Here is a 25,827-nt window from a genome sequence, read left to right as displayed (position 1 = left end):
CTCTCTCTCTCTGGTGGCAAGGCATCAACATACTGATCAAAATGATGTTTGTTGCCGAAGCTTTTCACAAAGAACTCAACTTCGTTGAAATTTTTTTTATTTTAGAAGTATATATTGAGGTGATAGTACGTAGGTGAATACAGTAAAACAAATGGAAATATAAAACAGAATAATTAAATTAATTCTGCAGATGCTTACATACAAACTCGTATTTTGAATTACCTTCTCCAAGGCTTTGAAATCGGTAGGTGCACTGTTCTGGCAGTGAAAGAGTAACAAATGAACGTCTAGATACAAGCGTATAGCCGAAGTAAGTCCAGACTCATCAACTTATCCGGATGACATCCTCCCAGAACACTGAAAGAGGGCTAGCTGGTAAATGCCATTTCCAGTCAGATAGACAGTCAAGAAATCACTGCTGGAGAGGAATGTGCCCAATGATTGGAGGTCTCCTGACGTAAAAAGGGAGACAGGATATGTTCTTCGTACAACCGCCCTATCAGCCTTGCCCCTGTTCTGTGTAAAGTGTTATAACAATAACCACAAACAAAAGCCTTCAATATCTTAGGAAGGAAATAGATAATAGACGATGAAAATATCTTCTGGGAATAAAAGTGAACCTTAACAAACCCGATTCAATTCTTTCTTCTTGGATGTATGTATAACAATAGGGAATTCAAAATACCCTTTGATCTTATACACTCGGATTTTCGAAGGCTTCAATAAAGTAGCGTGTAAAAGACTGCTTTCTAAATGGACACAATAGTGGTATCAAATGGGGAAGCATCGGACTGGCTTTGATAACTCTAGTGGCGTTCTACTAGGTACAGTCATAGGAAAAATACTGTTTTTTTTATCACCTATATGCAGCGGTCTAGGACCAGGGCTCTCGAGTTGAATCTTGAAGTCTGTCGACAGCTCGATACAAGGAAACATAACCAACTCAAAGGATGTCTGACTGAGGATTCAGAAGGATCTTAAAATGCTGATAGAGTGGACAAGGATGTGACAGATAAATGTCGGTGTAAGACAAATGCAGACTAATGCACTTTGGTGCCAACGCTATAAATTATGAATAGAAAATGCTTGGAAAACCATTACTACTGTGCAGGCAGCGACATGGGATAAAGCCAATAGAGTGATAGGTTTTATAGCTAGAAATATGATCTACAAAACAAATGATACGATACCCTTTGTATATTTAAATCTCATTTGGAATACACTATTTAGTTCTAGCCAACAAACATGATAAAAGTCGTTGACACTGTGGTGATCTGATAGACGTGTTCAAAATAGATCATTGCGACATCATTTCATTCGAAAATTCCTTGAGATAGAGATTCAGTGACCAGAAACGATGGTATGAAAGGGGGAAAAAAAAAAGGAATAGAAATAAGGACAAATGTTTGATCATAGGAATGAACTGTCTCCCTAGAATAGTAAATGAAAAGACTACAAATTCCTTCAGCTCAAGGCTAGACAAATTATTCACGAATGTTTGTTCACAGCTTCACATACTTACATGACGTACTCCCCCCCCCCCCCTCTCTCTCTCTCTCTCTCTCTCTCTCTCTCTCTCTCTCTCTCTCTCTCTCTCTCTCTCTCTCTCTCTCTCTCTCTCCGATGATTCTGCTCTCCTGCACCTACTCTCTCTCTCTCTCTCTCTCTCTCTCTCTCTCTCTCTCTCTCTCTCTCTCTCTCTCTCTCTCTCTCTCTCTCTCTCTCTCTCACAAACACACACACATACACACACACACAATCCACTGCTAGAATCTAATCTCCCCCCCCCCCTCCCCTGGTGCACATTAAGCCGTTATAGCCCCATCTTATGAGCGCCAATATTATACTAATGAGCAGGAGAGGACGCTGGGTCCCCAGCCTGCCATTGACAAAGGAATGTAATATGATGGTTCCTCCTCTCTTGCGGTCCATGGTCTTCCCGTCCTTACGACAGCGTAATGGGATAAATATGATATATCGGTATTAGCGTATGAATAAGATATAAGAAGATTAATAAGATGTACATGTGCATTGCTCGTGTTCATGTGTCTACACACACACACATATATATATATATATATATATATATATATATATATATATATATATATATATATTGGAAGGGATCACAATTTTGCGCGTGATCAAGATATTCCTATAAGCCCACGGGGAAAATGAAACAGGATAAGTTCCCAAGTGCACTTTCGTGTAATGATCACATCATCAGGGGAGACCCAAGAGAGAAATAAAAGTCAGTTGATATACATCGAAGAGACGAAGCTAGGACGCCATTTAGTAAACATCACATGTTTACCAACTGGCGTCTGAGCCACATAAAACTTTCAGTCATAGGTTCTGATCGCTACCTCGTTCTGGTGGGAAGTAGCGATCATGTATGAAAGAAAGGGGAGATACAAAGATGGTACCGAACCCCAATTGCTTTTGGTTACCCTGAGAGTGAAGAAGCACCTGTTGGAGAGGCTTTGTCATCGTCAGGTGGTGAGAGGGTATAATGTCTTGTCGAGGAACCTCTCATTCCGAAAGGGTCCATCATTACCCTGCAGTTGAATGGAGAGCAGTTTCGAAGTTACCAAAGATCAAAGGGTTGCAAGAGTTTGCATAATGAAAAATGTTACTTACACACACACACACACACACACACACACACACACACACACACATTTATCAGAACTGTGGATCTCTTCAGCTGCTATCTCTCAGCACAAGCAGGTAGACACCACAACTTATCTGCCACTTCCTGACTCCTCGCAGAGGAATATCGGCTGGTGGGGAATTGAGCATCACTTAACATTAATAAGATTCTGAGTTTAATGATCAGAATTCCTTATAATTGATCCAATCTGTTTCGGAAGACTTAAAATTATCTCTTCCATATATCGTATTTCAGAAGCTAATATAGACATATGGAATTGTATTACATTGCTTCAGGAACCTCATCACCTCTTTCAGGGGAAAGAGACGTCTGCTTCAGATCCTATGAGATGTCTGAAGGCATTTCCTTCACGGTGGCTAGACGATGAGTGAGGCGAAGGTTGAGACATTTGATGTTTGAGGTGGGTGGAAAAGTATTAAGCTCGGAAAATGGCGTCTTGCTATTGCCTTTGAGGCACGTCCTTAACGCTCTATCTATTGGCAAATTGTAGAGGCTAGGATTAATGCCAGGGTTCACCTGCTTATTACGGGCAGGTGAAAATCCTTTCGTCAAAGGAGGCTTTCATGATAATTAGGTTCCTTTTGTCCAGATTGGATTTTCTGATTTTGGTGGTGTTTGTCAATTCGCCTTGGGTTAGATTTCCTGAAGTGTTGCTGGAGCTTATCTATGAAAGATCTTTTCTTAGGCGTCTTGTTAGTCTTGTGAAAGCGAGGCTTGTTAGTCTTATAGAAAGCGAGGGTTGTTAGTCTTATAGAAAGCGAGGCTTGTTAGTCTTATAGAAAGCGAGGGTTGTTAGTCTTATAGAAAGCGAGGCTTGTTTGTCCTCAAGAAAGCGAGGCTTGTTAGTCTTGTAGAAAGCGAGGCTTGTTAGTCTTATAGAAAGCGAAGCTTGTTAGTCTTGTGATAGCGAGGCTTGCTAGTCTTATAGAAAGTGAGGCTTCTTAGTCCTCAATAGAATGAGGCTTGTTAGTTCTTTAGAAAGTGAGGCTTCTTAGTCCTCAAGAAAGTGAAGCTTGTTAGCTTTCTAGAAAGTGAAGATTCTTAGTCTTCTACAAAGTGAGGCTTCCTCAAGAAAGTGAAGCTGCCAGATCCACTCCCAGATATCTAAAACACTTCACTTCCTCTAGTTTTTCTCCATTCAAACTCACCCCCCAATTGACTTGACCCTCAACCCTACTGTACCTAACAACCTTGCTCTTATTCACATTTACTCTCAACTTTCCTCCTTCACTTTACCAAACTCAGTCACCAGCTTCTGCAGTTTCTCACATGAATCAGCCACCAGCGCTGTATCATATATATATATATATATATATATATATATATATATATATATATATATATATATATATATATATATATATATATATATATATATATATATATATATATATATAAATATATATATATTTTCTTCTTTCTTTTAAACTATTCGCCATTTCCCGCGTTAGCGAGGTAGCGTTAAGAACAGAGGACTGGGCCTTTGTGGAATATCCTCACCTGGCCCCCCTCTGTTCCTTCTTTTGGAAAATTAAAAAAAAATGAGAGGGGAGGATTTCCAGCCTCCCGCTCCCTCCCCTTTTAGTCGCCTTCTACGACACGCAGGGAATACGTGGGAAGTATTCTTAATCCCCTATCCCCAGGGTTATATATATATATATATATATATATATATATATATATATATATATATATATATATATATATATATATATCACCTTTTTCCATTCTGTACACAGTCTCTCCTGGTACTTCCCCACACAGGTCTCCTTCCCAAGCTCACTTACTCTCACCACCTTCTTCACCCCAACATTCACTCCTCTTTTCTGAAAACCCATACTAATCTTCACCTTAGCCTCCACAAGATAATGATCAGACATCCCTCCAGTTGCACCTCTCAGCACATTAACATCCAAAAGTCTCTCTTTCGCGCGCCTGTCAATTAACACGTAATCCAATAACGCTCTCTGGCCATCTCTCCTACTTACATAAGTATACTTATGTATATCTCGCTTTTTAAACCAGGTATTCCCAATCATCAGTCCTTTTTCAGCACATAAATCTACAAGCTCTTCACCATTTCCATTTACAACACTGAACACCCCATGCATACCAATTATTCCCTCAACTGCCACATTACTCACCTTTGCATTCAAATCACCCATCACTATAACCCGGTCTCGTGCATCAAAACCGCTAACACACTCATTTAGCTGCTCCCAAAACACCTGCCTCTCATGATCTTTCTTCTCATGCCCAGGTGCATATGCACCAATAATCACCCACCTCTCTCCATCAACTTTCAGTTTTACCCATATTAATCGAGAATTTACTTTCTTGCATTCTATCACATACTCCCACAACTCCTGTTTCAGGAGTATTGCTACTCCTTCCCTTGCTCTTGTCCTCTCACTAACCCCTGACTTCACTCCCCAGACATTTCCAAACCACTCTTCCCCTTTACCCTTGAGCTTCGTTTCACTCAGAGCCAAAACATCCAGGTCCCTTTCCTCAAACATACTACCTATCTCTCCTTTTTTCACATCTTGGTTACATCCACACACATTTAGGCATCCCACTCTGAGCCTTCGAGGAGGATGATCACTCCCCGCGTGACTCCTTCTTCTGTTTCCCATTTTAGAAAGTTAATACAAGGAGGGGAGGATTTCCGGCCCCCCGCTCCCGTCCCCTCTAGTCGCTTTCTACGACACGCGAGGAATACGTGGGAAGTATTCTTTCACCCCTATCCCCAGGGATAATATACATATATATATATACATATACACACACACACACATACACACACACACACATACACATTCAAAACAGTATAACGATGAAAAAGACTGATAAGTTAACTGCTAAACTGCAGGATAGGGATAAGAGTGAGTGCTCAAATTACAGAGGTATAAGTTTGTTGAGTATTCCTGGTAAATTATATGGGAGGGTATTGATTGAGAGGGTGAAGGCATGTACAGAGCATCAGATTGGGGAAGAGCAGTGCGGTTTCAGAAGTGGTAGAGGATGTGTGGATCAGGTGTTTGCTTTGAAGAATGTATGTGAGAAATACTTAGAAAAGCAAATGGATTTGTATGTAGCATTTATGGATCTGGAGAAGGCATATGATAGAGTTGATAGAGATGCTCTGTGGAAGGTATTAAGAATATATGGTGTGGGAGGCAAGTTGTTAGAAGCAGTGAAAAGTTTTTATCGAGGATGTAAGGCATGTGTACGTGTAGGAAGAGAGGAAAGTGATTGGTTCTCAGTGAATGTAGGTTTGCGGCAGGGGTGTGTGATGTCTCCATGGTTGTTTAATTTGTTTATGGATGGGGTTGTAAGGGAGGTAAATGCAAGAGTCCTGGAAAGAGGGGCAAGTATGAAGTCTGTTGGGGATGAGAGAGCTTGGGAAGTGAGTCAGTTGTTGTTCGCTGATGATACAGCGCTGGTGGCTGATTCATGTGAGAAACTGCAGAAGCTGGTGACTGAGTTTGGTAAAGTGTGTGGAAGAAGAAAGTTGAGAGTAAATGTGAATAAGAGCAAGGTTATTAGGTACAGTAGGGGTGAGGGTCAAGTCAATTGGGAGGTGAGTTTGAATGGAGAAAAACTGGAGGAAGTGAAGTGTTTTAGATATCTGGGAGTGGATCTGTCAGCGGATGGAACCATGGAAGCGGAAGTGGATCATAGGGTGGGGGAGGGGGCGAAAATTTTGGGAGCCTTGAAAAATGTGTGGAAGTCGAGAACATTATCTCGGAAAGCGAAAATGGGTATGTTTGAGGGAATAGTGGTTCCAACAATGTTGTATGGTTGCGAGGCGTGGGCTATGGATAGAGATGTGCGCAGGAGGATGGATGTGCTGGAAATGAGATGTTTGAGGACAATGTGTGGTGTGAGGTGGTTTGAACGAGTAAGTAACGTAAGGGTAAGAGAGATGTGTGGAAATAAAAAGAGCGTGGTTGAGAGAGCAGAAGAGGGTGTTTTGAAATGTATTGGGCACATGGAGAGAATGAGTGAGGAGAGATTGACCAAGAGGATATATGTGTCGGAGGTGGAGGGAACGAGGAGAAGAGGGAGACCAAATTGGAGGTGGAAAGATGGAGTGAAAAAGATTTTGTGTGATCGGGGCCTGAACATGCAGGAGGGTGAAAGGAGGGCAAGGAATAGAGTGAATTGGAGTCATGTGGTATACAGGGGTTGACGTGCTGTCAGTGGATTGAATCAGGGCATGTGGGGCGTCTGGTGTAAACCATGGAAGGCTGTGTAGGTATGTATATTTGCGTGTGTGGACGTGTGTATGTACATGTGTATGGGGGGGGGGTTGGGCCATTTCTTTCGTCTGTTTCCTTGCGCTACCTCGCAAACGCGGGAGACAGCGACAAAGTATAAAAAAAAAAAAAAAAATATATATATATATATATATATATATATATATATATATATATATATATATATATATATATATATATATATATATATATTTGGTGCACATAATGCCCTCCAGCAACAAGGACTCGAATCCCTTACCATGTACATGGGAGCTTGGGTACATCAGCCATAATACAGAGACGGGGATAACCGAAGTCAAATGCATTAAGATTCTCTACGTAGAGTCATTAATGGCACTAACACCACATAGGAGTAATATCCCGAGTACATTACTGCTACTACCACCACCTCTGACGCATTATGGGCAAGCTGCTCAGCACTAAACCGGGTCCTTGACGACCGCAGGGCTGATCCAGGGGGGTCGGGTGTTACGTCAAATAGATCCCTTAATGGACTGGGAATCGATGCCATCCTTCTCCCGATCAGAAGCGTCATATTACCGCTCTTTTGTTTCAAACTTTCTCTACTTATTTCTTGCGCTGTCTCTCCTCATTTATTGAGTATTCCTTCTTTCCATTCCGCTCTATCTTTATGGAATGAGTCTTCTTCAACTTGATTATTCCCAAGTATTACGTACAATTTTTTCTTTAATCAAACTCTCATTTTACTCGATAAGATTGTCGCATATCAACTCCTTGCAATGACGGTCGAAACTGAAAAAGATGTGATAACAGAACTGATGATTTAGTGAAGATGTGCAATACTAACGTGCAACTTGCATAATTTACTGAGATATTGTAAAGGTATTTGCCCATTAGCGCCATCTCACAGTTGCCTTAATATTTCACTCGTGAGCAGGAGAGTAACTTGCCGTTCCATCGATATAGCGCCGTGGAAAGCCAAGTACAAAGAGGCTTCAAACAACTTACCTCCCATACCATATATTCTTAATACCTTCCACAGAACATCTCCATCAACTCTATCGTATGCCTTCTCCAGATCCATAAATGCTACATACAAATCCCTTTGTTTTTCTAAGAATTTCTCACATACATTCTTCAAAGCAAACACTTGATCCACACATCTTCTACCACTTCTGAAACCACACTGCTCTTCCCCAATCTGATGCTCTGTACATGCCTCCATCCTCTCAGTCAATACCCTCCCATATAATATCCTAGGAATACTCAACAAACTTATACCTTTGGGAGTCCGGTGCAATGTTTAACACTCCAGCGCAACGTTGTCATCTTTGAGGGCGACGGTATGATGATTGAGGACGAGGGTATGATCTTTGCATAAGAGGCTATGATGCTTGAACACGTCGGTATGATCCTTAAGCACGACAGTATGATCCTTGAGCACGACGGTATGACCCTTGGGCATGACGGTACGACCCTTTAGCACGACGGTGAGGCCTTTGACCACGGTGGTACGACCCTTATGGGTACGATTTGTTAGGCCATCGTAATCTTGAGTGATACCGAAGTGCTTCAAGGGCATAATCTCGTGCTCAATGGTCGTATAGTTTTCCGCGAGGATCATAACGTTGTGCTCAAGGGTGGTATGTATAGTCGTGTTTCAGAAATGCACTTTCGTGCACAAGGCTCCTACCATCGTGGCCCTTAACCTAAGGGCCTACGAGGGATAATATCTATGAAGACAGTTTTTTTCCCCATTTTCAGCAACTCTGAAGAGGCACTGTGACAAGCTGCCGCCGTGAGCTATTCCTTCGTCAGTTGTTATCACATTATGCGAGACCCTGACGTGGGAAGAGGCAGTTGGAACTTGAGACTCGAAGCTGAGCGCCTCAGTGGGCAATACTAAAAGGATCCTGAGCTGGATATCGTCACCAGTAACTTTATGACACTCATGGGTCGAAGGTCTCATAAGGCCTGGCAGGAGAAGTGAATTCAGAGGAGTCAATTTGTAACTGTACCTTGACTGTGTTATCTCCGACAACACTGCATCAGGAGTCTATAGCTCGATGATCTTAACGTGAGAGAACTTTGCTGTCGGTGTTGAAAAGGAGAGAGGGTGTGGTGTGAGCCTTCCCATCGCTTACTGCTCTCACTGACGTAGGAATGACCACATATGAATAGCTGGAGTCTGGAGATCACACCGAAAAAAAAATGTTCTCGTGAGTCATGTAATGAGCGGAATGATAATGAGAATTTTCAAGATGAGAGACAAAGGCTGACGATGAGAATATTCATTTCATATGTAATGTATACATACTAAACAGAATGAGATACTCTTGTGTTGTGTAGTCTCCAGCTATTCCAAGAAAAATTGAAAAATTTGAAGGACTTTATAAAACAAATTACGAGTTTCATTGGGGGATCAGAACTCATGAATTACCATAAAACATCAAAAAAATCTAAACTCTATAGACGAAAAGGAGGAAGAAAAGGATACATGAAAATATCTGCATGGCAGCAAAGAAATGGAATCAAAGAAATCATACAAAACGTAAAAAAAAAGAAAAAGATGAAGTAGAGGATATCTACAAGAATCCTGTGGAATAAATCAATAGTCGTAAGGAGTAAAAAGTAAATCTACCTACAAAGCGTGAGAATTTAGATAGATTACTGAAAGTGAATCCAGATGAATTGGGAGATGTCTTTGAAATGCACTTAGTTCTGAAAACAACAGTACGTCTATAGAATTAGTTTATGAGGTGAGTGTTACGTATCTTTACTGTCATATGGCATAAGCTCGTCGCAGATACCTATAGCAGGTATTCTCTCTCTCTCTCTCTCTCTCTCTCTCTTCCCTGAAGTGAATGAGGAGAGGAAGAAAATGGCGAAACAATAAACTAATGCAAAGCCAGGAAGAAGTATTTGATGAAGAAGGAATTAGAAATGCTGAAAAGTAAATATTGGAATCTCACAGAAGGGAACAGAGACTGAATGACGAGGAAGTAATTAATAGCGCGGAGTGGAACCCGACAAATAATGTCATTTGTAAACGGAATATAGAACAATAATCTGAGACTGAGACCATTAAGTTTAATGAGGAGAACAGAAATTATATACCCCAAAGAAATCCACGAGTGGTTGATGTGGGTCACACAGTATTCAGCACAGATGATACTAAAAAGATCAATAAAGTTCCACTGAATCAATTTGACGAGAGTACCAATGAACTCAGAAGAACTTAAAAACAAGAACATACGACTCAGAGGAGCTCAGTGCCAGGAACGGTCGACTCAGAGAAACTCAGTGCCAAGAACGTGCGACTGAGGGAAACTCAGTGCCAAGAACATACGACTCAGAGGAACTCAGTGCCAGGAACGGACAACCCAGAGGAACTCAGTGCCAAGAACGTACGGCTGAGGGAAACTCAGTGCCAAGAACGTACGGCTGAGGGAAACTCAGTGCCAAGAACGTACGATTCAGAGGAACTCAGTGCCAGGAACGGACGACCCAAACGAACTCAGTGCCAAGAACGTGCGACTGAGGGAAACTCAGAGCCAAGAACGTACAATTCAGAGGAACTCAGTGCCAGGAACGGACGACCCAGAGGAGCTCAGTGCTAAGAACGGACGGCTCAGTATTGTGAATGAAGCATGACGTATATGGTGGGTGACAAGCTACGCCTCGTCGAAGCTGTCCGTATATAGGTTGATACTCTCTCTTCCTGTTTACCCTAACCCTCTTTCCCTCCCAATTTCTCACTCATCACTCCACCTCTCCACTCTGAATTTCTCGAGATATATCATGTATCCCTCCTCTTCCACCTAGCCTGTTATTCATCCTTCCATTTTCCTCCAGCTTCTCAACACAACGCTTCCTTCTTATTGCCCTCTTTTTCCTCCGTTTCGTTCTCCCTCTCTTCCTCTCCCACTCTGCCAAACCTCTCCTTCCCAGACCAGTATCCAGAACCCAGTAAACAAACCCATAAGTCTAAAGCGCTGCAGCTGACGTTATAATTTACCCTGTATAATGCCCCTCTACATTTCTAGAAGTTAAAAGTTCTTTTTAAATCCTAGAAGTTGAAAGTTCTTTTTCCACGTCTACAGATCCTGAATGTCCTGTGTATTTCTCTGGTGATATTTATCCCCCTACCAGCGTTTACAAAGCTGAGGTATCCTTTCAGGTTAACAGTTATGTAATATTTGGATAACCAGTAGTGAGAGGCAGGCTCTTAATGTTTACGGTGACTTTTGGTGTTTATTGTGAATCCATTTTATGCAGCCCTGTCAGTGTTGTGATGTAAACATCATGGGTATTTTGTAATGTATATTATCCTCTCTTTTTTATGAATGGAAAATTCTTCTGTAGCTCAGCTACATAAACACTTTTCTCATCGTCTTTTTCCAACGTTCTTTTGGGCCACTGCTTAAGGATTGGGGTGGGTCATCCCCAGCTCCTACCTGAGGACTAGAGTGGGTCATCCTCGGCCCTTACCTAAGGACGAGGGTGGGTCATCCTTATTTCATTCTTATATACCTCATCTAATGACTTATTTCTTTGCATGCCTTATATACCTCTTCTAACTACTTTTTTTTTCGGAAATTCATTCTAGTGGCTCAAACGTATGTTAGAAACGTTTCAAAAACCCTCTAGAAAGGTTAGAAAAGTGTTCTACATAATATATTTGTATAAGGATATTCCAGGTAGAATGCTAGACGAATGATTTAGGATCAGATGCAATGGAGGCATTTTATATTTATAGATGGTAGGAACAGAGAAGTTGGTCTCGACATGACAAACTGGTGGAGTTGAAGCGCTTCTGTATGTGTGTATCAATCCATGTTTCACCCAGTGAATGGGTTGAGAATACGCATGAATAATTTGAGAGGCACAATCTATCTACTACACCCAATGGAACTGGGAATTGGGGTCAGCGATGATATATAGACTATAATCTAGCTACAGTGTTATTACACTTTGGAAAGAGATCTTGTTCAATGAATAATTTATTGACACGACCGATCTACAAAATCGTCCTGGTTCTGTAGGTGGATTTTGATGCATTTTGATACTCCTGGGTTCATAAACATTTCTAGTTTATACAAATCTATTCCCAGTTCCACGATGGTCTTATAATGACCCTCTTTGTCAGCAGACGGTTCGACACACTTGGGAGTCCTATAATCAAGCATAATTACATTCAATTATCCTCCTTAATCAACACTAACGTCTGAATTCCTGCTTGCAGTAAGTCCACATCCCTTACTGTATCAATATGTATTGTATAAGCTTTAAAGTCGTTTCATTTTAGTCGTCTGGCGCCCAAAAGGACTTTTCGTAGAATTCATTTGTCCACGTAGATTTTTTTTTTTTTTTTTTGAGTCGTTATCATTTATCAAAAACATAAAGATGTAATTTGAGCCGGCTATTGGTCTGGGGATAAAACTCTTTCTCCCGGAATTTCACACACCGAAGCGAATTTTGAATCATTCCGTTTTATCGCACTATTAAAGGCAGCAATATCAGCCGGTGATTATTAGAGAAGTGTAATGAGATGTGTGGGGTAGGAGTGGAGAGAGAGAGAGAGAGAGAGAGAGAGAGAGAGAGAGAGAGAGAGAGAGAGAGAGAGAGAGAGAGAGAGAGAGAGAGAGAGAGAGAGAGAGAGAGAAGGATGATGATGATGGTATTAGGTTGATTGGGACAGTTCATATAAGAGAGAGGCAAGATGAGAGAGAATGGAAAAGGTTACGGCAGCACCAACATAAGGGTTCATCCTAGTTTCCCTGCCTTAAAGTCACAGTCACAGTCATGGTAACCTGGATTTCTTTACTGATAAAAGATTTCAGTGAAGTATTGGTTTAGTCTCTATTTGAAGGCCTTTTTATAATCTTCCTGTCTTTACATCTTCGGGATGTGCTTTGTTCCAGCGGTCCACAACTCTGGGATAAGCTTTTGACAACGTTTCTGTTATCTCTCATTCCATTTATCTCCATGCCATTATTTCCGGAGCCTCTGTCTATAAAAAATTTTATACGACGTGTTATCAGAATCATTTAGTGTAAAATTTACACCAGTTTAGGTTTACAATTCTTACTCTACACGGAAAATGCATCTGAGCTAGGCTGCTGACCAACGTTGTACAACTGTGGAATATCACATATATTCTTGAGTAAGTTGACAGCGTCGATACACTAACAATAATCAAACATGTCTCTGATATGTGTGATAATCTAGGACCCCCCATTTCCACTGATAAATAAGAAACTCTCAGTAGTCGCCTTGATTAAAGAGATCGTGTCACAGAAAACACCTAACTTAGTATTGGATCACATATATCAGGTTACAATTTCTTGGCTGAGGAGTACCTCAATCTAAGACTGTTGTTGCTAAAATGAGTTGTGAGGGTAAAAGGCTTCGCGTACCCTGAAATGTGACAGTTTTGAGTTCAAGTCATGGAACTAACGTCAGAAAAGATGAAATATTGTATCCTTTATATGTTCCTAACTCAAAAGATTATGGTTAATGGAAGGCTTGAGAAAATCTGAAATAAATCTTTGAAAACTGTTCTTCGCCGTTTCAGAATGGCTATGATTTCAAACATGGATAAAGAACTTGGTCTTCCGTATCATCAAAAGACAAAATCACCAAAATTAGTCTTTATAACTATAGTTTTAAAAAAAACACACATTCTAGGCTCTTGTCCATCGGGGACATTTTTCTAAATGCATTGTTAAAACTGCTGCTGAACTCAGGGTACATCATATTTATAAACTTCGCAACGTGAAACAGCAGCTGAGGTACCCTGCCTCATAAGACACGCTCTACTTTGTCCCGTTTATATACATCAACTACCCCTATCTAGTTTCCCTCTTCATCATGTCCTTGCTTTGCGATAACCTAGTCACGTCATCTGTGGCCATCGTTTCACATACTTATGTGCTAACCTCCTTATTCTTCGAAGAAATTAGTTTAACATTTAGAGGATAATCCTCTGATTACAGAATACACAGTATTCTGATAGAATAGGAGCTGTATGCAGTTGTGTGTGGATATCCCTAAGTTATATGGCCAGTAACTTTGGTCTTTGGTGTCTTGCAGTTGTATGACTGATGGTAACTGACAGTCAGAAGTATAATGTTTAGGTTCTAAAGACGAACCTGAATCCTATGAATGTTGTGCGAACTGTTGACACGTAAGCTGACTATGGTATGGCTTATCTGGGGCGTGTTAAAGCCTGAGGTGTCGGTTCTCATATTTGCTTAAGCAAGTATATGTTTTTCTGGTCATAACTCAGAATAGATGGAGAAAATGTGGAGCATATAGTGGCAGACTTATACCCATAAGCAAGCTAAGGGGGGAAAATGAATAACCTCTACCGGATCGAGGAGTTGAAAGATGCGGTGAAACCCTTGGTGGTCTGTTGACTTGAGCAGTAGTATTCACGTTTTTGAGTTTGTCAAGGGCAGCTGCATTGCGATTTGAATGGTTTCTAAGAACTGTGAGCTTCAAATGCCTGGTAACACCAGTGCCAGAGAGAGCTGGTCGTGTTGTACATTCCTCACACGAAACATGATGCACTAGTCTCGACCATGTCCCAAGCCTTGCGACACAGGATATAGGGGGTAACCTGAGCGCACAGCCAAACATTTCGTCAGAGCTTCACACTCACTAAGGGTAAACACCACTATACTAACACTGGCACTTATACAAAGTGTGAGTTATTCGACGTGTTGCCAGTTTCTCTCAGATGATACAAAGAATTCAGACAGTTTGTTTCCTCCGTTTACTTTACCTTCATCCTTCAACTCCCATGATATGGGGATAGCTAACATTACGTAATGTTCTGCGGTATTGGGAACAAGGAGACTCAGTGACTTGATGAAGGAATATTGTATCAGTATCACGCAGGTGCCATAACGTGCGCCGAAAAACTCCGTAATACATGGCAAAATGCGCCAAAGAACCGCGTCACCTTCCGTCAAGTTGCGGAGTTAGCAGCTGGGTGGGTGCAGAGCTATTCTTTCAGAGGGTCCGCTCACTCCACGAAAAATTTCCCCAGTGGTCTTGTCGAGTTGATCCAGATCGGTGTAAAGGCTCAAAACGCTGCTGCTCCCATTGAGGAGGCCGTCTTCGCCGTTGAGCATTAGTGGAGGCCGTTACAACCCCCACAAAAGAGATGAAGGCAGCCGTTGGCCAGCAGGTGCAAGAGTCTCTCAGCAACGGCCTGGAGAGCCACTTTGGACAGAGGGGAAAATCCTGGCAGAAGGGAATGGTTAGAAATGGTCAAGAAGGATTCGGTTTGGCGCGTTCTTGTAAAAACCAGTTCGTGGGAAGCTTTAGTTTACGCAAGGAGTTGAAAGATACGATACTGATACTTGTAATCAAATGGGAGGTCGCGTACGTAAGGTGATATTTTCGTTAGTTCAGTGACCCATCAAAGCCCCGCTAATGGTATTGTATTTCTTGTATCTGAGGAGGGAATGTGCCTCACGTTGATCACTTCACCATGACGATTAACCTAACTTAAACGTTGGTTACTCAAGCCTTTTGTAACCTGGGGATATTCATCGTCACTTTAAGCTTCATGAGACAGCTTGATATCAAAACAAAATTAAGCTTAACAGGAGGTTCGGATGCGATAGGTTTGCCATAGGAATAGGCTTAAGGGATGAAAGCTTAATGGTTGATAGCAAAGAGAATGAGCTTGGAGAAATAGCGGGAACTGAAATATATACCGGAGAGCGTGACGATCAGCTGAGACCACGAGCACACACACACACACACACACACACACACACTGTTGACGCCACGAGGCGTGTGAACATCATGACATCATATGAGCACAATTATACCCCTCACCGCATCCCATTTCCCATATTTTGTCTAGTGAACTTACCTAGAACTTACCTCCGATGTCACAGGATTTCAAGGACAATATGCCTGTTATACCTCATATCAGCGTCCCAGAGACATGGTAGGTGTTGCATGATCCGAGGAAAATACATGGGGAGTCGGCTCTGTTGTGGTGGAGGTCAACCTTGGGAAGCGTCCGTGTGGCTTATGGGGATGAGACCTTTAACTTTGACATTTCATGCGCCTCAGCCTCACCGTCGGAGGAGTAATTCCCTAACAAGATTGACCTAAGCGTCACTTTGTGGTAGTCGGTCCGCAGTAAAGCCAGCTGTTCATCCTCCCTTAGGGATTGGTTGATAATATGTGATAATCTTTGTAACATTGCATTTAGAAAAATAACAAAAAAAAGGTTAACTAGAAAACTCTCTCTCTCTCTCTCTCTCTCTCTCTCTCTCTCTCTCTCTCTCTCTCTCTCTCTCTCTCTCTCTCTCTCTCTCTCTCTCTCTCTCTCTCTCTCTCTCTCTCTCTCTCTCTCTCTCTCTCTCTCTCTCTCTCTCATTTCATTTTTCCAGTTTTTCTATACACTAATGTATCTTAGTAGTGGAACGCCTGTGTGATGTAGTAATACAAGGAAGGAGATTTATCTGAGATCCACCTCACTCGCAAGCTCACAGGGAAAGAAGCTCACTCACTGTGTAGGTGATATAGATACCATGGCTAGGAGAGCAACAATGCATCAATCTCATGCGTATCTCTTCAAGAGGGAAATTTATTGTGATCATCAACCATCGCTCGCTCATTCGGTGCTAGATGGGTAGGACTTCAGTTCGTAGGAGACCAGTTTACACTAGAAAGCTGGCTCATCATGATCACCCGATAACCAACAGAGGTAAGTGTGTAAGATATCAGTTCGACGCATCTCCTTCATACAAAGGCTGTTAAAGTGCAACTCCTTTGTAGTCCGACCTCAGCTGTATATTTGGGATTTTGGAAGAGCACCAGTGCTCGTGATCCGCTCTTAAATCCCTGTCTCTCAATACAGCTGGAAATTACGTATAACTCGATATCCTGTCCCCCGTCTGTGTAGAAACATTCAATCTTGTCGTCACTTCCTCCTGTGTACATGGCACTACAAATGTTGGGATAGATGTAATGGAGATGGACTTCCTGGATCCGGAGATGAATACGCACTGCCTGATAAGACATCATAGTCGCTAAAGCGTTTGAGGAACTCACTACTCTCAAAGGGAGTTCGACAATAGCAGTGTCTGACTAGGGTTCCGTGTTTCAATCCGAAGTGGTCCCGGAAACTCGTCAGAGTCTGTGGAGTTCGTCTCCACGCGATACCTCTTTACTTCAGCCGAACGCGATGGTGTAATGTCCCTGTCCCCACCACATCCTAACAGATCTCTCCTTCTATCTCATGATGACTCTTGCATGTAGAACGATTTTGCTTTGTTTCAACTAAACCACGATCAAGAAAAATCTACAGAGAGCACTAGTTTCGCTCTTCTTTGGATGGAACCGTAATTCCTTAATAGGGAAATTATGATTGATCCCCTTTCCCTTCGGAAAGAGTTACCAGATCTTCTTTAGTTTTACTGAAGGCATTTGGGGAAGTGCTGGAAACCATAGAAAAGTTTTAAGTACGTAATGATTAGCAGGATGATCAAAGGGACTGCGTAGAACTTCATGTCACCGTGGGAACTATGGTTGTACCTCTGTGGCCTCTTACACTTAAAAATGCCATGCTCTTTTCTCAGGTTCAGGGAGAGGAAGTGAGGGCTTTACGAGGGTCTAGCTTTGGTCAGTGTATCCAGGGGCTATAGCAATACCACCAACGACATGTCTCTTGAGAGAATCACCTTGCACTGACAAGAAACCTTGACAAAGACTTATGCACAGCTACCTGACTTTGATGCAGGTGAAGCTGAACGAACAGGATATGGAAGATGCGGATGAGTTTGTTGAAGACAATTATAACTTGACTGACGAGGCAGCAAAGGCTATAGAAGTAGTAAGATGGAGGCAATAAGATCACGTCTTCAGCAGGTCATCACACAGGCAGCAGAAGGCCTTTATCCTCTCCGAGTCATTTGGCGACAGCCCCTGGAGCCACAGTCCCTGGCTATGAGGCAGACATAACGAGTCGTTATAATGGATAATTTCATGTTCCCGACCCTGAGAAAATATCTAGGGGGTTCTATATAAATGGTGATCATTGATGATATATGGTAGCGTAGCGTTGTAGCGGGGGAAAAGATTAGGCTTCAAGCCCGATCCAGGCCTGTGTGAGAGAACGTGGGAGGTTGTGAATGGCAAGGGTGATCTGGTGAACAGGTAAATAGAAGATCATAAATGGGTAAATGTACTTTGTGTGATTAATTGAACAGACGTTGAAGGAATGCGTGGCTGAGGGAACGCAAGTGCTGCATGCAACACGGGTGAAATTCATAAACTAACTTGGATCACACTGTGAATTAGTTCCTTGCTCTTTATCTCTCTTCTTCTCCTTTCTATCTGAACTTTATGATCATTTAGTCCACAATACGCGTTTTTTTTTGTCTTTCATACATGTCCCTTGAATCATCTCAAACTGGAAGATTGTCTAGGGAAATCCTCCCGTTAAGAGTATGATTTTTTTCCTACAAGGGACAATGAACAGGCACCAGTCTGCAACCGCACAGCGGGTGAAGGGAGGAGGAATGCACATGACGTTCTCCCCAACGCACCCTGCAACCTTGGCTTCATAAACTCATTAAGGCACCAGTGACCCAAGGCTGCTTCTCCACGAGTTCCGTGGAACACATGTTTTCCTTTATGCCAACAAGAAAGGCCTGTGTCTTACCAATGCATTGCGAGACTCATTAGGCCTTTTTAAGGCTTGTCTCTGTGTTCCTTGCCACAGAAAAAAACCTGCTTGCTTATCTTGCTTTAGTGTTAGCCACTGGACGCGTATCCTTATGTAGAAATTTGTCCCTAACGGCATAGGCGTGTGATAAGTTCGCTTCCAGGCAGAGTGATCATTTAGCAGCCAAGAGCTCTTTGTTTCTTGTCATTATTATGGATTACTTCAGTCTGAAGGAACTTTTACGAGACCTCTGACGCGCTTCCGTTCCAGTCCATCTTGATCTGTCTTACGTTCACGGATTCCCTTTCATAATGACCGCTGAAGTTCATTTCACATGTGCTTAAGTGTAACGTGTACTCAATCAGGTCCAGATGGTTGATTTTCTCCCATATTTCTAAGCTTCCTTACGTGAAAAACTAAACCGGTGAGCCTTAATCTACCTTCTATTTTCTCTCATATTTCTCGGCTTCCTTACGTTAAAAAACTAAACCTGTGTTGCTTATTCTACCTTGTATCGAACATACGCCATAGATCATTTCCTGAGCATCTCGTTATCCACGTAATTGAATGCAGTTTTGAAACTGAATGAAATATGGCTTCCTTCCTTAATTATTTTTTCTGGTGAAAATTTCCTGTGATGGGGTGAGCATTGTTTCAACTCTTAGGTCGTATTCCCAGGCAGATCCTATATCTTGTCTCCTATGTGATAACTGTTGACGGATCTATGGACTGATATAATTAGAATTTCATTAACAATTTCTCTCTCCACTCTGTCTACGACCAAGTCTTTGTCGAAAATTATTGTACTCTTGAATGCTTTGTAATTTTTCCAGAAGCTTGGCTTTAGCTGCATGTTCTACTTGGGTCCTTCTGATAATCTGTTACATAATTCTGACTTACCAGTAGCTAGAGAGCCATCAAAGATTTCACTGTGCACATTCTTCCAGATTTGAATTTTTTCATTTTTTTCTTTTCGAAGGTATCATCTCCTCCATTCAAATTACATACATTTAGATTCATTTAGAAATTCTTCCCCTCATACAAACCTGGAAATCTAACTTCGTTATCTCACTCTGTTGTATGGTATTGAAGGCCTGTGGAATGAGACTAAATGATTACAATCAACTCACTCCAGAAAATTCAGTATACGTGACCTTTCCCGAAAATTCATGTTTCGTATCACTTGGATACATATATCTTAACCCAAATGTAACTTAAGTGGTTTCTAATCATCTTGTGTAGCTACTGAGTTTGTGAGAGGTCTGTATCTGAGAAAACTGAAGAGGGTGTGCTGATAAAATGGTTTGGACATATGGAGAGGATGAGCGAAGAGAGTTTGACTAAGAGGATATACGTATCAAAAGCAGCAGGAACAAAGACGGGTAGACTAAGGACGAGATCGAAGGATGGAGTGAAAAATGTTCTGAGTTATTTTAGCCTGAACATGCCGGATGGTGAGAGGCGTGCATGGGATAGAGAGAATTGGATCGATGTGGTATACTGAGGGTGGTGTGGTCTCATTGAACTGAAAAAGGGCATATGGAGCAGCAGGGGAAAATCTTGGAAAGGTCTGTGAGACCTGGTTGTGGATAGGGGGTCTGTGGTTTCTGTGCGTTACACATGACAGCTAGAGGCCTTTCTTCGTCTGTTCTTAGCGTTACTTTGCAAACGCAGGACACGACGAATAAGTTAAAAGAAAATATATACATGACTATTTATATCATTAATACGGAGAGCTTTTGCATGCAGTAATAAGATATTCCATTTAAAATTTCTGATGACTTACTCTTGGTAATAAGGTCTTCGATCCAATACCTGTGCCAGCAAGTCTCTCTATGCCATATAGTCTTCAAACCGTACAGCTTCTTTTACTTAACGAAACCTCATATCGATGATTCAACCGTAGGACTCAGGAGAGAGATTTCAGATCGTATATCCTCTCAGCCTCCGCAATGTAGTATTCAGGCCACACCATCACACTTTAACCTTGATTTTATGTGATCTGTGTCTATGTAATTTTGTCTAATGGCAAACGTTGCCGGATTTGTCGAATGCCAATGACCACCTTTTATTGTCGTTGTCTCAGTTTCCTGCGAAAAAAAAAAGGAAATGCTCTGAATTTTCGGATTACCGGGAGCCAAGGGTGAAAGACCTCTCTCTTTGTTGTGCAATTAGGACTTTTCAGTCGCTGATTTGGCCGCAGATCACAGAAGACTGGATAGCCTCACTGCATGGGTCGATGACCTGTTGTCCGATTGTCATCTGAGTCTTATGGGAAAAGAAAGAGCTTTATATCCGTAAAACCCCGTCTCTTAACCTTATATCTATGTATCGTGTAAAGCTTTTCTCCAGTGTGAGTATATTCTCAAACACACATCCCAGTTAATAAGCAGACCAAGGGGTCGAAAGGATACCAAGAAAGGAAACTAGGACAAAGTGTAAAAGAATTCCAGGTCCCTCGTACATCGGGTTGCGTGTGAGCTTGAATTCTGTAATCAGGAATTAAACATCTGCTCCGCCCTTATCGATTCATGGTCAGCAACGCTAATTACGTACTACACCACGTGTGTGTGTGTGTGTGTGTGTGTGTGTGTGTGTGTGTGTGTGTGTGTGTGTGCGTGTGTGTGTGTGTGTGTGTGTGTGTGTGTGTGTGTGTGTGTGTGTGTGTGCGGGTGAATATCTAATCACAGACTTTTGCTAATGGGAAGGAAAGATTAAGCTTTATGTTCACAGGACACGTTCTCTCAACTTTAGATTTCTATCAAACAGATTTTATCATTTTTCTGAGCACTCAAAATTCAAGAACTGCTCTTGACTAACTTCTCTACATATCCACTTCTCTGCTGGTAAAGAAATGCTCCTGTTCGTCTTTTCTCATACATCTGTTGTCCAGCTCTCTGTGTCTGGATCCCCATTCGAGTTAAGGGAATTGCTCACTCGTATCGTCATCGTGGTTCCCATGAACCTGTCTTTCCCCAGCCATAGCGTCGTACTCAGGAGCCATAGCTTCGTACTCAAGGGCCATAGAGTCGTGCTCAAGGATCATATCGTCGTGCTCAAGGGGCATCATAGTCTCGTAGTCAAGGGCCATAGCGTCGTGCACGAGAGCCATATTGTCGTGCTCAAGGATCGTAGCGTCGTGCACAAGAGCCATATTGTCGTGCTCAAGGATCGTAGCGTCGTGCTCAAGGGCCATATTGTTGTGCTCAAGGATCGTAGCGTCATGAACAAGTGCCCTATTCTCGTGCTCAAGGATCGTTGCGTCGTGCACAAGGTCCACAGTGTCGTGCTCAGGAAGCATTATAGTCGTATAGTCAAGGAACAAGGTAAATTACATATATATTTTCCTTTCTTTCAACTTCCATCAACTGTGGCATTTCGCCTTCAGCTCCTCAAGAGTTATGTATATGTGAAGTTCTGAGAAAAAAAGTATATCTTTTAATTCACTTCGCAAAGTACTGCCGAGGGAATTCGAACAATTAACCATCGCAGGAATCTAATTAAGTCATTAAAATGACGTTAATTTCCCCGGAGAGTAAGTGATTGTGGGAAGGTAAACCTCTCCTTCCTTCTTATGAATTCAAATTAGATCTATTCAAGTGACTGTTCATATTAGTAGGTGACCCTAATGAAGAACTGCCATCGAGGATATGACGTGCAGTCCTGGTTAAGGGCTTCGCTATCCTAAGCGCATTTTCGACGCATCTTTAAAAGTCTTCTCATAACCTACGTAGTCCACGTGTAGTGAAGATACTGTAGCGGAGACACGGTAAGCCCCAAGCGCTAACTTTACCATTTATGCTAGACATTGTCGTAGGTGTTCGTACGTAATCTATCTCTCTCTCTCTCCCTTACGTATGAGAATGCGTGAATGAATAGTCTGATGTTCGTTTGCGCTGGAGTGGTCCCTATGCACATAGAAGAGAAGCAAGATAATCGCAAATAATAATCACACACACACACGTTTATATGCATATATATTTTTTTTATCTATTTAGTTATTACACTTTGTTGCTGTCTCCCGCGTTAGCAAGGTAACGCAAAGGAAAAGACGAAAGAATGGCCCAACCCACCCACATACACATGTATATACATACACGTCCACACGCGCACATATACATACCTATACATTTCAAAGTATACATATATATACATACAGAGACATATACATGTATACACATGTACATAATTCATACTTGCTGCCTTTATATATATATATATATATATATATATATATATATATATATATATATATATATATATATATATATATATTTCTTTCTTTCTTTCAAACTATTCGCCATTTCCCGCATTAGCGAGGTAGCGTTAAGAACAGAGGACTGGGCCTTTGAGGGAATACCCTCACCTGGCCCAATTCTCTGTTCCTTCTTTTGGAAAATTAAAAAAAAACGAGAGGGGAGGATTTCCAGCCCCCCGCTCCCTCCCCTTTTAGTCGCCTTCTACGACACGCAGGGAATACGTGGGAAGTATTCTTTCTCCCCTATCCCCAGGGAATATATATAAATATATATATATATATATATATATATATATATTTTTTTTTTTTTTTTTTTTTTTTTTTTTTTTTTTTTTTTTTTTTTTTTTTTTGCTTTGTCGCTGTCTCCCGCGTTTGCGAGGTAGCGCAAGGAAACAGAGGAAAGAAATGGCCCAACCCACCCCCATACACATGTATATACATACGTCCACACACGCAAATATACATACCTACACAGCTTTCCATGGTTTACCCCAGACGCTTCACATGCCTTGATTCAATCCACTGACAGCACGTCAACCCCGGTATACCACATCGCTCCAATTCACTCTATTCCTTGCCCTCCTTTCACCCTCCTGCATGTTCAGGCCCCGATCACACAAAATCTTTTTCACTCCATCTTTCCACCTCCAATTTGGTCTCCCTCTTCTCCTCGTTCCCTCCACCTCCGACACATATATTCTCTTGGTCAATCTTTCCTCACTCATTCTCTCCATGTGCCCGAACCATTTCAAAACACCCTCTTCTGCTATATATATACAAACATACGCACTCTGCAAATCACCTTTGGTACCTCTATCAGATCATCTACGAGAGCAGGACACGATCACCATGAAATACTCCACCAAAGTCGTAAATTGTCAACACCATCAACATCATAATGCAATATTCCACCTTCACATCACACACTCAGCATAACTCTGAATTATAGCAGACTCTCACAGATGTCATGTTTTCCTTAATATCATGAACTACTTGCCTTTTGGCTTCAAGCATCATTACCAGCATAAGGTTTTCTAACCCCTAAAGGACTCATCCTCCTCTATAATCATAAATCTAGGCCAACCATTGTTATTACCGAGAGTCCTCCCACACTTGTAAGACAAAGTATGACTAGGTTACAGTGCTCCTTCGAAACACGAAAACGATCACTTCTTTAGAATACTCCATGCTTATAGGACACTATAGGGAACGCCACTGCTATAAGAAGGTTTGAATAGCCCCATAGCATATTACAGGACGGCATCGCCACCACCTATTCTGCACCATCCAAGGTACATCATCAAGGTATGATTCAGAATAAGAGGATCGTAATACCACCCCTTTAGGGACCTGCTTCACCATACGAAGAACACATCCACTAACCATAAGAATCCATCTATTTACGACATCTTCACCATCATTACCCTTAAGAATCTCCACCATAGGAATAACACGTTCACCAACCATAAGAATCCATCTATTTGCGACATATTCACCCATTTGAGAACTTCTCTAACATCACCAACACCATTATATTGCATCAACAGTGTCGGCAATAGTGCCATCACTCTAACAATACAGGACTACAAGAAAACTACTGGTGCTGATGACAGCATAGACTTGAGACTCGTCAGAGCAGTCAGGCTCAGTTAATAACTGGTTGGTGGGTACCTTCCCAGAGCCGACGTCGGCCAGCGGGTACCGCTCGGGGCATTGTAAGTAATGACCCATCTGGTAATTACGAGTAATGAGCCTGGCTGGGGGTAGGGAGAGGAGGAGGAGGAAGGAGGCAGGAGGAGGAAGGAGAGTGGAGGAGGAAGGAGAGTGGAGGAGAAAGAGGAGTAGAAGAAGGAATTAGTGTGTGTGCGTCAGGAAGTTAGGAGGTCAAGAGGGAGGGCTGGCAGGAGAGGAATGGGAGGGATCGTGGAAAATTAGGGATAGTCGGGGTGTTGGCATACGTGGATAGTTGGGTAGGTTGTGGGGAAGAGGATGATGTGCACTGCATGTGGTGGTGGAATGTGTCGAGTACACAAGGCAGCGTCGATACTGGTATTTCACTTTAGCAGAATATGTAATGTTTTGAGTATATTATCTCTAGTATCATTTGTATCATCTGAATGTATTGTCTTTAATATTATCTCTATATCTTCTCATTGTCTGTATGTCTTCTAACTTTCACCACACTAATCTGTGAGTTTCTGATATCCTCCACTATCACGAACAGCCTCGAAAGAACTCAGTAGTCTGTTTTGCGCGTGATAAAGATATTCCTATGAGTCCACGGGGAAAATGAGACACGAAAAGTTCCCAAGTGCACTTTCGTGCAATGATCACATCATCAGGGGAGACACAAGAGAGAAATATAACAGTCAGTTGATATACATCGAAGAGACGAAGCTAGGACGCCATTTGGTAAACATGTGATTGTCCAAAACATGATGTTTTGGACAATCACATGTTTATATATATATATATATATATATATATATATATATATATATATATATATATATATATATATATATATATATATATATATATATATATATATATATATATATATATATTTGTATACATGCATACGTCATAAAACAAAATTTGACTGCATGAGATTATTTGGTTAGGCAGGATCGGCCAGTACTGTACACAAATGAAACAGGAACGAACTGAACTCCGTCAAAGGTTAAGTCGTCTCTCTCTCTGCGACAGTAGTTCAAAGGCCTTAAGTTAATTTTCCAGGTAGGTATGGTCCTCAAAACCGGATTTCGTAACACTTTACCCTGTCTGATGGCATTATTGGATTCATAACCAAGATGCACGACACATTTCCTTACTAACTTGATTAGAATTTTGAGGAAAATCAAGTTACTACTGACAAGAGATTACGTAAAAATAATCTTGTTCTCCAAACAGGAGGATGGATTAAGTTTCATCACAGTGGGATCATTTG

The sequence above is a fragment of the Panulirus ornatus genome, chromosome 8 (assembly GCF_036320965.1).
Source record: "Panulirus ornatus isolate Po-2019 chromosome 8, ASM3632096v1, whole genome shotgun sequence".
Lineage (NCBI taxonomy): Eukaryota > Metazoa > Arthropoda > Malacostraca > Decapoda > Palinuridae > Panulirus > Panulirus ornatus.
This window is presented reverse-complemented; position numbering follows the sequence as displayed.